This window comes from Neopelma chrysocephalum, unplaced genomic scaffold, assembly GCF_003984885.1.
Source record: "Neopelma chrysocephalum unplaced genomic scaffold, ASM398488v2 Primary Assembly neopelma1_74, whole genome shotgun sequence".
NCBI classification, from domain to species: Eukaryota; Metazoa; Chordata; class Aves; order Passeriformes; family Pipridae; genus Neopelma; species Neopelma chrysocephalum.
The window spans coordinates 9,953,771-9,966,354 of record NW_020897735.1 but is presented as its reverse complement, the minus strand read 5'-3'; the positions used below and the strand labels follow the sequence as shown (position 1 = coordinate 9,966,354).

General features: G+C 51.2%; 1 long non-coding RNA gene across 1 annotated transcript; it reads left to right on the top strand.

The window, feature by feature from the left end:
* Positions 1 to 7,696: 7,696 nt before the first annotated feature.
* On the top strand, positions 7,697 to 11,996 carry LOC113969691. Its single transcript, XR_003534920.1, has 3 exons — positions 7,697 to 8,772; positions 11,607 to 11,688; positions 11,800 to 11,996. It is a non-coding gene; the product is annotated as an uncharacterized LOC113969691 (long non-coding RNA).
* Positions 11,997 to 12,584: the final 588 nt, after the last annotated feature.

Genomic DNA, 12,584 nt, shown 5'->3' with positions numbered 1-12,584 from the left:
TTCCCCCACCATCTTCCCCCCGAGCACAGAGTGAGGGATGATAATTGGCTTGGAGCAAGGAGATTAACGAGGTTCTGACTAACCCACTGATTTTAACGTGGTCTCCACTGATGTGCCCCCCGTGCCACTGACCCCTCGTCTGGGACACAACGTCACTGCTCCCCAGGGACAGCACTGTCCCTGTGCCCTGACAGCTCCCCTCTGCAAAGTGGCTCTGTCTTGGCATGAGGAACCTGCTGCTCTCCCCAAGAAAGCTGCTCAATTCCCTCTGGAATTGGGTCTGAGCCTCGTGGGGAGCACAACAGAGGGGAGCTGTGCCAGCCCACCAGCTGCTGAGAGGGGATCACTGTGTTTTAAAAGTGTTTTCCTGATGCCAGGTTGAACCAACTCCCCAGAGTATCCCCAAGGAAGTGATTTATGGATTTGAGAAGAGCACATCACCTGGTTTCCGTGTGCAGTTGTTCTCCCAGTGCCCTGCCTGGTGTTCCTCACCTACAGAGAGACTTGGGAAAGCCCAGGGAAGGACACAGAGCGACAAAGATCCCTGTTACAAAGTTCCCTTGCTGAGGTGGTTTAGGTGGCGACAGGTTCCAGCAGTTTGGAGGGAAATAGGGAACCTTCAAAGCTCTGCCCCTGGCAGTGTGGCATGGGCTGGGTGCCGGGGAGCCAAGCCCGAGGTTGGGGGGTTGGAGGGTGTGCAGAGCCCCTGGAAGCTGCATCGAGGGCCACGCCTGCACTGGGCACATGAAAGCCTTTGCTTTGAGGGTTTTCTCGTTTGGTTGTTTTGAATCTTTTTTCTCCATTGCTCTTTTTAAACTTGTTTTTAATTTGTTATTCTCTTTGTAGGCCTCCTTTATTTTTATTCTACTTTGGTAAAGCGTCTGGATTTTATTCCCATCCCAGCCTTATTAGCATTTTGGTCTTTGATCTCTTTTTAAAAGGATTTACACCACAGTTTTATGATTCAATTTTCCAAAGTGTATTTTCACATTATCTGCAGAAATGGCTGAGACAAGAAAACTTTCCAGAGAGGAGAGCTGCTCCCTGCAAGGCTGCTTGACGGGGGTAGGGGTTGTTGTGCCCCGCACTGATGGTGCTCTCCCAAACATCTCGCATCCCACTGCCCCTCCCCACAACACCCTGGTTGCCAGGTGTCCCCCAGCACCTCACCCCGAGCACCAGGTTTGGATGGGGCTGCCTGGCATCCTCCACCCAAGCAGCACATCCCCTTCCAGCTGCACAACCTTTAGCAGCTCCTTGCTAGGAATCACTTTCTAATGAGCACAACAAAGAGGTAACAATTAATGAGCAAGCAAAGCGTTTATTTCTGAGCCCTAATTAACATTATCCCAAGCATTCTCTCAATGCTCTTTTGATGTCATAAAGCATGCTGGAACTATAAATGAGCTGTTCTCCCATTAACACTGCCATGCCCCCATCTCCTCCCTCTGTTACCCAGACATTAACCAAACCACTACATCTACAGGAAGTTAAAGGCCGCATCTTTACTCACAACAAAACAAGATAAACAATCTGCAGGTGGATTTTTCTGTGATGTCCCAGCATAGGAAAGGATGAAAATATGGATACCACAGCACTTGGAGGGGTTATGTGGTGAGGACACACTCCTGGTCTCCTGTGCAAGCACTGAGGTCACCCAGTCTCTCCAACTTGCATGCAGAAGTGGATCTCCTCTATCTGGAGTTCACTGAAACCATATTTTCAAATGCAAAAATAATTCTAGCCTCTTCCCAAGCCAATGCCTGAGTCAAAATGTCCCCACTTCTGTGGGTCTGCAGCGGTGAAACTGCACATTCCTCCTGGAATATGATATGGAGATGCACAATTTCCTGCCTTACATAACTCAGATCCGGAGCTGTTCCACACAACTTGCCTTTTCCCTGCAAAAAACAAAGCTGCAGGTACCTGCCAGGCTGTTACACAGGGATCACGTCACTGCCAAGACCGATTGTGTTCACACACAGCATCTCCCCAGTATTTATCTGTTTTATGTGGCTTATCAGGTGCCAGTGAAACCTCTGTTCCTGACGGGGTAATGCAGGCTTGAAGGCAAGAGAAACCCTCTGGCTTATACCACATCCTTTACTAATCCACCGAGACACAGCACATCAATAACAGCAGGGGAAGGAGCGGAGCTGCCTCACGCTCACACACACTCGAGCTGCTGAGCCTCAGGTGCTCCCAGAGCAGGAATTGGTGGATGAAACTCCAGTCCGGGTGGGAAGAGGTACGTTCCGTGTGCCAGGGGGTCCGTGCTTGACAGAAGGAAGCCAATGGGGAGGGAATCAACCCACTTGGACCCCCACCTGCTTTTACAACCCAGCCTCTAACTCTGCTTTTACGCGAGAGCTGCTGCTTTGACTGTTCCCCCAGTGCACCTCGGCTGGAGCCGTGCTGCTGCAGCAGCAAAGAGCCTCTTCTTCATTATTTGGCTTAAGACTGGCATTATATCAGCATTTTAATGTGCCTCTTCCTGTGAGGGAGATGTGGGACAAGCCGTACCTGCTGCTGTGTGACCCAGCTCCAGCGGCTGGGCTGGGCTGTCAGGCACCATGTGGTGGCTGGGGGACAACTCAGGACCCCCTGGCCCATCCTGATACCCCCCAGCTGCTGCCCACAGCCCTCCCTTCCCGTGGCAAACCCCTGGAGAGCCCTGCACGCTGCTGGCACCTCTAAAACCTTCCTGCCTGAAGCACAGAGGACTCCAGCACTCAGGCATTTAGGAAAATGTGTTAATTTTACAGGGGTTGAGCAGGGAGGAGAGAATTGGTGGCAATGCCTGTGCAAGGAGAGCAGGTGAGAGGAGCTGCCCTGGACACCTGGGAAGCAGGGGACACCCAAGAGCTCCCCATGAAAAAATGACACCCTGCCTAAACCATTTGTCATTAGCTCCCATTTAAGAGAAGAAGAAAGCTGTGGAAACCATTAGGAAGATAATTGGTCTCTCCTCTGTATTTCAGTAAAAGCAAGGGACAAAATACCATGTATGTGAAATAAGTGCTTTAGGATAACAGCACTCGTCACCTTGACAACTCGGTCAGAGGTCTCGGCGTGGCGGTGCCTGTTCAGTGAGGTGTGAGGAATAGAGGACGCCAGGGACGGGGGGAAGATACTTGTCTGACCAGCGGAGATGTGAGGACCACAACAGGCTGTTAGCTGCAGGATTTCTGAACAGCCAGCAGCTTTCACAAGGAAACGTTACAGAAACAACCCCTGCGGAGCCGGGGGAGCGGCGCCGGGAGCCGTCCCGGGGAGCAGCATCGGGAGATGTCCCGGGGAGCAGCATCGGGAGCCGTCCTGGCTGTACCGCGGGCACGGCAGAGCCCAGAGCCGGGACCAGCACAGGACCGAGGGGGTCCAGCAGCTGAGATGGGGGTTCAGCTCGTCCTGGGGCAGTGGGTTCCCCTCCGCTCCCCCCGAGGGACCGCAGCGGGTGCGGGAAGTGCCCCTGGCCCCGCAGCCGGGACAGCGCGGGCGGGACGGGACCGGGAGCGGGGGTGCGGGGTCTGGTGAGCCCCTTGCAGGGACACGGTGCCACCAAAGCACTCCCAAACACACCAACACGTAAAACAACATAATATCGCAAACAAAAGGTGACAAGGTAACATACTAATATGAACAGACACAAAATCAATAGGAATTTCTATTTAGGTGGGAAATCAATAGGAATTTCAAGGTAGGAAAAAAGGAAATTACTTACCTTTAATTTGAGCTCTCTTCAAGTCTGGTTCTCCATGGATGGGAGGTGGGGGCCGGTGGGGCTGGGGCAGCAGGAGTCCCATGGGGATGATGGCAGGGACACCTCCCTGGCTGCACTGGGGCCACGTGTCACCCCACTGAGGCCCCTGCCCTGCCCCACGCAGGTAGAGGTGGGCCCATGGCCCAAACCAACCCATCAGTCCTTGGCATCTCTGCTTGGAGCAGGACAGGGCTCTGCCAAGCCAGCGGGCACGGAGAGGACGGGTTCTGCACAGACCCCTCGGGCACCAAGAAGGGAGCAAAGGGAGCACCCCAGGGACCGGGGCCAGGGGCCCGAGCAGGGGCAGCAGCAGCTCAGAGCTTCAGCTTTAGTGTCCTCATCCAGCAGCAACAACACTTGCAGTGTTTGCAGAACAGGCCGTTCTTGGGAAGAAGAAGTCAGTGCAAGGTGCCTGTGATGTGGCAGCTCAGCCCTTACCCCACAGGATGATCATGCAAATGGGCTCAGTGGTCCGTGCAGAGCCCTCCTGAGCCCAGCACGCCCTGGCTGAGGTTCCTGGCTCTGGCTGGGCCATGGTCTCAGAAAGATGAGGACCTCAGTCTGAGCCCCTTTGAATCAGAAGATGTTATGAAAGTGAGAGATTACTATTTTGTTAAAAGCAGAGCTAGCTGCACCTCAAGCTCTGCCCCTTCACTTACTTAAAATTAAAAGACTTCTAGAAGTAAGTATTAGTATTCCACTGACGATCCCCAAATCACCTCCTGGTGTGGTTGAAGGTGGAAACAATTTTAAGCCGCTGTTTCCAGCTAGATTTGAATGTAGCAGCAAAGCCCAGTGTACCAGCATTTTGAATTTCATTCACTCGTGCTAAAATGGTCTGATGCATTTTAATTTACACAGAATTGGAGGGAAGTGTGAGCTTTGGTAAAAAGTGGGCAAGATGGGCCTTTGTCAGGCAACCACAGGGCCTTAAATGCAGATGTCTGTGGCTGTAGAGGCAGAGGGCAGCATGCCCCAGCTCCAACTCAGTGCCTTTGGCTGCCATAAGTTCTGTTGTGGGATCCAAAGGTGCTTTTCTCCTCCTCCCAGCTGGGATCAGGCTCCACACAGCCGGGTGGGGCCTCCTTGGCAGCCCAGCCCACCACAGTCCGAGCAGAACAAGGGCAGAGTCCATCTGGCCCTGGATGTTAATCCTGGGCTGTGTGTCCACTTTTCTGCCATCGTGGGCTCTTTGAAACGCACATTAACCCCAGGTATAACAGCACTGATTGGAATAATCAGCAAGGGGAGATATTTTCAACAGAATGTGAACAAAAAAGGGAAAATAACCACGTACAAAGGATTTTCTTGGCAGTTCTCTTGGCCCTTTTGCCAGAAGTCCATACGATGCTCTGTGCCACCATGGAGGTGTTGGAGACCTCCTGAGAGGATGGTGTCTGGCAAAGGGAAGGAAGCAGTGGTCGAGTGCAGGTTTGCAGCACAGCCTGGCAGTGTCCCAGCTTGGACCTCGGTGAAGACCAGCAACAAATCAGCTCCACTTGCTGAGGACACTAAACTGAGGTGAGTGCCGAATGAGCTTGCAACAGCACAACAAAAATCCAAAGGATTTTATCATCTTTGTAGCAGAAGGGACATATGGTAAATAAAATTTAATGTTGCCAAATGGGGAGAGATGCAAAATGGCCTAAGAACCATAAAGCAAAGAGCAGCATGAATGGAGGGGAACTGGTGCAAGAGGGAGGATACTGAAGATAAGGAAAGAACTGAAATCATTACAAAAGCATTGAATGCATCCATGGATATTTACCCTGGTTGCAGAACAGCCCCAGCCCTGGCAGAGCCTCCTGGTCCAGTGCCACGTGGAGATTGGCTCCTGCAGGCACTGATAGCTCCTGTCCCTTTATCTCTCTCTCTCATTTGGTTCTTGGAGCACTGTTCCCTCCTAACACCCCTCCCTGGGCACTGGAAGAGCTGGTCTGACGTGTCATCTCCTCTGTTAAGACAAGTCAGAGTTGAGTGGCTCTCTCTGTGAGACAGTCCCCTGCACGAAGGTCAGGACTTTCTCCAGATTTCATGGTTTTAGTCTGGACTTTCCATTCCTCCCTTCTGGCTCCTTAACATGACCCAGTCCTTAACTGTTTTGTGCTCCTGGGGCAGCAAGGCCACTTCTGAGCCTGAATTGTGCTGGGATTCAGAGGCAGGCTCAAGGCTTGTGGGCTTCTTTCACCTTTAATGAATAACACCTTTTTTTTTTCCCACCCTGAAAACTGCAGCCACCTTCACATTTCCCTGCAACACCATGCTTGTGCCTAATTAAGCTCTATTAATACTAATGAACAGACTCACCATAGCCCATCGCTTTAGTTCTTAATCTAATGCCATGTTGTGACACTTGTTCAATGATGATTTCAGACCATGAATCAAATCATTGTGGTTCAGCCCATATGCCCAGCTCCCCTCTCACGTGGGAGCAGAGAGAAATCTAGGCCAGCAAATAGCAAAACTGGTTAAGGAGCTGCTAATTAAATAAAAAGTCAGACAGGAGGCCGGGCTGTCCCAGTGCAGGGCAGCAGCTGTGGGAAGGGGCAGAGGTCCTGTGTGTGGTGCTCCAGCCTGAGCAGACCCCAAAGCTCATGTGCAGAAGGGAAAAAGGTACAGAAAAGGAGCAAAGAGTGATCCTGTGAGGGTAGACATCACTAATGAGGAAACCCTAACAGTCTCTGCCTTCTTTTTCCCCCCCCTCCACATCCCAGAGATGAACTAAACCCATTTATTCTGTGAGGAAGGGCCACCCCTGTACTGAGTAGCAGCTCCTGGGCTGAATGGTTTGTGTAAGATTTGCAAATTTTGAAAAAAAACCAAACTCCCCTTCAATCCTGAAGGTTTCATGAAAACAAAAACGCTTTTTATTCCTGATGTGTTCCTGTTATCTGTCACTTAGTTTTGCAGGGTGATACAGAATTTAATTCTCTCTGTACCTGCATTCCCAAACTTTTTGCATTCCTCCAGTCCTGGTTTTACTGTTGCAATGGCCCACAAAGCACTGTCTGTGCTGGGTGCTGGACTGGGTCCTTCATTCTGTGCTCTCTTTGATGCTGCTGAATTATTCAGGTGGGAGACTCCACTGAATACAAAGGTTCAAATAAGAAACATTAAAGTTGGAAACTCCCAGGTTTTCAGAAGTACTGGAAGTGAAAAAAAATATTTCAGCCAGGTTGATTTATGTTTAAAATACCAAAATATACTGCTGCACTGATCGCTTTGAATTGTGCTGTCATGTTGGGTGGCAGAAAGAGATGAGATTTTTCAATATGTTAAAGTGTAAATGTTGTTAAAAACACAGTATTAGGAGATTAAGATTCTGACCCTTTACATTCCAATGATCGTAAAAATGAGCCTTGCAGCCCATTACAGAACAGCTTGCCGAGGCATCACACTGAATCACTGCACCACCAGGATGCTATAACCCTGCTCCAGCTTATTCATAGGCATCTGCTGATGTGGCATCTACATCAAACTGTGAATGCAAATGCAAGTCGGAGGCTTGGATGTGCTTTAATAAACCCTGCCAGGTTCCCCCTCCTGATCTCACAGCTCTGGGGGAGAAAGCTGCTCGTGCAGCTGTGGGACGTGGCAGTGGCCACACAGTGACACCACGGTGACACCACGGTGACACCACAGTGGCACCACAGTGGCACCACAGTGACACCCCAGTGACACCCCAGTGACACCTCAGTGACACCATGTCACAGTGCCCACCACGCCTCCTCTTCTTCACTCATCCTACACTAACCTCACTGGGGACTGGCTGCAGGGAGCAGCCCCAATCTGGACAGCTCCACGGAGAAAGCCCCATGGATTGCAGTTAATCAGGCCTCCCTTTTTGGAAGCCCACAGCATCAGGAGCTGCTCTGCTGGACGTGGAGCTGTGTCCCCCTGTGCTGTCAGCCTGGGGACTGCGGGGTCCCCTGGGCACCAGGGCCAGGAAATGATCATTTCCATCTAAATATTTATATAATCAGGCTGCCAGATGGGGAAGAGATGCTCACTCAAGACTTTCCCTAGGCCCAGGACCTGCCTGTCCCCAGTGCCACTGCTGGGCTCACCTCCCACCAGGGACAGGCAGTGCCACTGGCTGCAGGCACAGCCTCTGATCCTTCCAGCAGCGGCAATTATTTAATGTAATGAGAACAATCCAAGCACTGGAACTTTTCAGAGAGATTAAATGTTTTATGACAGACCAAAACTGTGTAATGAAAAAGCCTGATTTTGTGTATGGGAAGATACTTAGAAATAAAACATGTACTGGTGCCTGGGAGGCTGAGGCAGATGAGGACCGGAGCCCTCTCGCAGCTCAACATTCCTCCCAGCCATCCTCCCCCAATATGACATCACTTCTCACCCATCCCACCATCCCTATCAGCAGGACACAGCCCTGGCAGAGGCACCACAGGGACACAGGGGTGGCAGGACAGCTCACCAGCCAGGCTGAACCCCCCGTACCCTCTTTATGGCCAGCCAGGGTTCAGCACAGAAACATGCAGATTCTGGCTTTTATTTGAGGCAGGTTGGAAAGAGCAGTGAAGGTTATTGAAAACATAACGAAAGCTCCTCCTTATTTCATTAAATACAAATGTGAGTGGGGTCATCAGTTTTTATAGGGGCTCGTAAAGCATCCCTCTTGTTCAAATAGGCTATCAAATCACCCAGGGCTCCTCTCCGGGAGGAGCGCAATAAACCCAGAGTTTCTTCTTTAAGAAACTCATCTCAACATCATAATAAAATAACCTTAAATAATACAGTATGGAACAGGTTTTCAATAACATAATTATAGGCTTCCATTTTTTTCCTGGCAGGTCATTTCTTGGTATCTATTTTGGATGCCATATTGCGGAGGAAGGGGGTAGGGATGGAAGCACGGGTGGATTTTGAAGCATGTCCTCAGGTCACAGCAGATCACCTTGCCTTTCCTTTGTGCAGTGCAGGCACCTCGAGGCCTGGGGAAGCTGGGCAGAGCTGCAGCCTGTGCAGGTGGGACAGCAGAAGTGAAGGTCAGCTCAGGTCATGCTTCCAAGCACCAGGTCCTGTGGCAAACTCTCCTCAGGGCAAGCTAGCCAGCACAGGATGGTCAAGATTCTAGCTATCTTCTGTCTGTGGAGGATGGAGGAGGAAAATCCACTGATGGGGCAAACATGGATGGGGCAGCAGAGGTTTCTATCATTCAAAGCCTTTACAGTCACCTGGCATAAAATCCCCCATATTTTTCCTTGCTTTCTTGATCATAGCACTCATTTAGAAAGGATTTTAGGTGGAGAAGATGCCTGGAATAAGATCTCTGTAAAATCAAAGGAGCTGTATTTATTACCCCAGGGTTCAGTCTAGCTCTTGAGCAGGGAGGAGAGGCAGTCACAAGGAGCATTCAACCCCTTTCATGTTCCCCACTGCCTGTCCATGGCATGAACTGAGCAGGAGAGCATCCCCACAGCTCATTTCCCCTGCAGCTCCCCACAGGCTCTAGCCAAGCACTTGAAGCCAAGAGCCATGCTGGTTTTGTTGGGAGGATGTTGTCACCTACCCACAAACTCTCCAGCCATGCAAGGTTTCCTCACGGGTAAGGAGGGACCATCTTCTCTGGCTGCGACCAGCCCTGTGGTGCTTCTGTTCCAGCCTGGCCAAAGGCACGTGGTGCACCTTGGGGCCACTGGGTTAATGGTCAGACTTGATGATCTTAGAGCTGTTTTCCAACCAAAATGATTCTGTGACTCTGTGATTGTCCCTCCATCCTCTCTTCTGGACGATGCAAAGCCTGGGGAGTGCCCAGAGGGCACAGCATTCCCCTGCCTGGGGAGTGCCCAGAGGGCACAGCATTCCCCTCCCTGCACCTCGGGGCAGTGCAGCTCCTGCAGGAACGTGCACATTCTGCAGACAGATGGAAACCTTTAGCGGTGTCTCTGTTTTCCTTTTTTGTGCAATTGGTGGCTGACCCTCCTGTGCCATGGTGTGTCATTAGTCCCCAGGAAATGGATTGCTGGGCAGGACTGGGTGGGCTGGCCAAGGGCACTGCAAATGATGTTTATGTTCCAGACCTGTCATGTAAAGGGATTTTAACCCTCTGCTCGTTTCCCTAAGCTCTATCTCTCCTTTATTTGGAACAGCAGTCTGATTTTTAATGTGTGGGTGTCCACAGCATGTCACTGATTCCACTTGGGCGTTTTCACTCCAATTTAGAGAAGGTGTATTATTTTTTGCACGCTTACATTTGAAGCTTTATTCACAAATAATAATTAGCAGATGTTTGCAAATGATTTAAGTCTGAGCTGCTTCAGGGCAACACACACAAAACCCTCAAACCAGGGTGCTGTAACTGCAGAACCATCTCCTGTGCACAAGTCATGTGCCAAAGAATATGCACACACCCCATCCCACACACTCGTATGGAAAATCAATCCACGTACATCATCTGCACATGTTTGCAGATAATACAAAGTTGTGTTTAAAAAAAAAAAGGAAGAAAGAAAAGCCTCAAGTGGCAGAGCAGTTAAGGAACTCCTAGGTGTTTTTAATAACATTGATCAGGCCAAATGAAAAAAGCCAGAGCAGTGGGAGACAGGAGCAGGCAGCAGATGCTGACATTCTATCACAGCAGACACATATTGACTAGCGGTCTGAACAAGTCACTCACTCATCAGCGGCCGGCCTGATTGAGTTGCCTGCAGCCAGTAAATGAGCCTTCCATCCACTGTGGGTCGAAATGAACTGCAATCTTTTCAGACCTCGTTGTTGGCCAAATGAGAGATTTAAAACCCCGGAGGACTCCAAATGAATTTACCAAGGAGCCACAGTGACTAACAAAGCTCCAATACATCAGCGCGGGGGCACTGGGTGTTGCACTCGCTGCTGGGTGATCAGCACTGGGTATTACACCCTGATCAGCCACTGAGCAATGCAGGGGTAACCAGATTAACCGGTGCGAGGTGTGTAAACCTTTCACAGGTTCTTTAAGGATTTAAAGATTTTTATGAGAAAACACTACAAGTTTCCCAGGGGAAATTTGCTGTTATTGATTTAATGTTTGCTTGCATGCTACCTGTCAATTTTCCGAGAGCTTCAGCAACAAAATTCGTATTTGATATTTGACAGATCTCTTCCTGGTTTGCATGAGCACAGCAGCAGAGTGCTTTGTAAAGGAGCTCCTTTGGAATACGAAAGAGAGGGAAGGTGCCTCCTGCATCCACACTTACTTTTAACCAAGACCTCATCTCAGGCTAAAACGAATTCAGGCTCCAAACACTACAGGGGGTGGCTAAGGATAGATCAGACTGGCTGGATTTGTCAGGCAAATGGGAACGTTCCAGTCTTGTTTGGGGACTAGTTGATGGAACATTCCTTATCCATGAACATGTGTGTGTTTGTGAACACGCTGAACGTGGTCGTGATGGAAGAGGGATTTCATTGACTCCTCCTCCTGACTCAGATTAGGAAGGTCAGGTTTCTCAGGTCCATTTGGGTGTGCTGGAAGTGTGTTTGGTGTACTGAGACCAGGGATATGAAGGCAGCACACAGCACCACTGGGCTCAACCAGAGCCGTCAGAGAACCTCCAAGGAGTCAAATGTTGAGCTTATGTGAATCCAGCACAAGATCGTGGAGAGTGGGAATGAAGAAAGGGGCCCTGCCTCCATGCTCCCTCTGGTTTGAAGAGCCCAGTGTTTCTGGGAGGAAGGCAGAGCCCTCCTCTCCCAGCACCTGCCCTCTGCAGCCCCGTGCTGCTCCCCCAGGCAGTGACTATTCCACTGCTAACATTTCCATGATAACAAATTGTTCACTAGCTGGAGAGACAAATGCAATGCTCCTTCCCTCTCACAGCTAATTCCTCCCCCTGTTCAGATGCTGACTTGCTGCCTTCCTCACTCGAGCAGAGCTCTGTGTGCAATGATTCAGGCCAGGCTCCACTCCCTGCTCTCCCCAGGTACTCTCTCCCAATCAGTGCACCCCCAGCACCACATGGTTCTATTTGTGGCTTACTTTATTCCAGCTGAACGTACTAAAATGGTTTGTCATCTCCATTTTTTTGCCGTAGTGTCCTGGAGGAATATGCTCCGGAATGCCTTCAGCAAGAGCCTCTAATCTGGAAGAGTCATTTCTCCCTCTGCCTCTCGCAGTACAGGAGCAATGCAGTGGCTGCTGGCTGGAAAATTAGCCCAGGGAACTCTCTCCTCTGTCTGTCTCTCACCTCATTAGACTAGTGAGAAAATGTAATTGTAAGTCTCTCAGGCTTTCTCCTCGCCGGCTGGTGGGGGATAGTTCTTCACAAGGGCTGGGGGAGGCAGAGCTGCACCCCAGCTGTCAGCCCTGCCCCTCAGCCCAGCTGGCACATGGTGCAGGTGGGTCCCCCTGTGCCCCCCCAGGGCTGCCCCTCCTGCCCGGGTCAGCTGTCCCTGTGCCACCCCACATCCTTCAGCAGAGATCAGCCAAGGCAGGGGCGGATGGTGCTGGGCACCACGGGGCTGGGCTGAGCCCACCAGCAGGCAGAGACCACCAATTACCCTGGGGGTCTTCAGCTCTGAGCAGCGACAGCATGGGGGTGGCCACACTCTGCAGCCCTGGGGCCAGCCCTGTCCCCCTGTGGGGCACAGCACGCCTGGGTGTGGGGCACAGCGTACCTGGGTGTGGGGCACAGTGTGCCTGGGTGTGGGGCACAGCATGCCTGGTGTGGGGCACAGTGTGCCTGGTGTGGGGCTGTGCCAGGGAGAACGTGGAAGGTGATGCATTGCCCGTGGCAGTCGTGGGTGGGCAGAGGCTGCTGGTGCCACCGTGCCCCTCCAGGCACAGCCAGGGCAGGGCTCTCAGGGGAGGCAGCTCTTC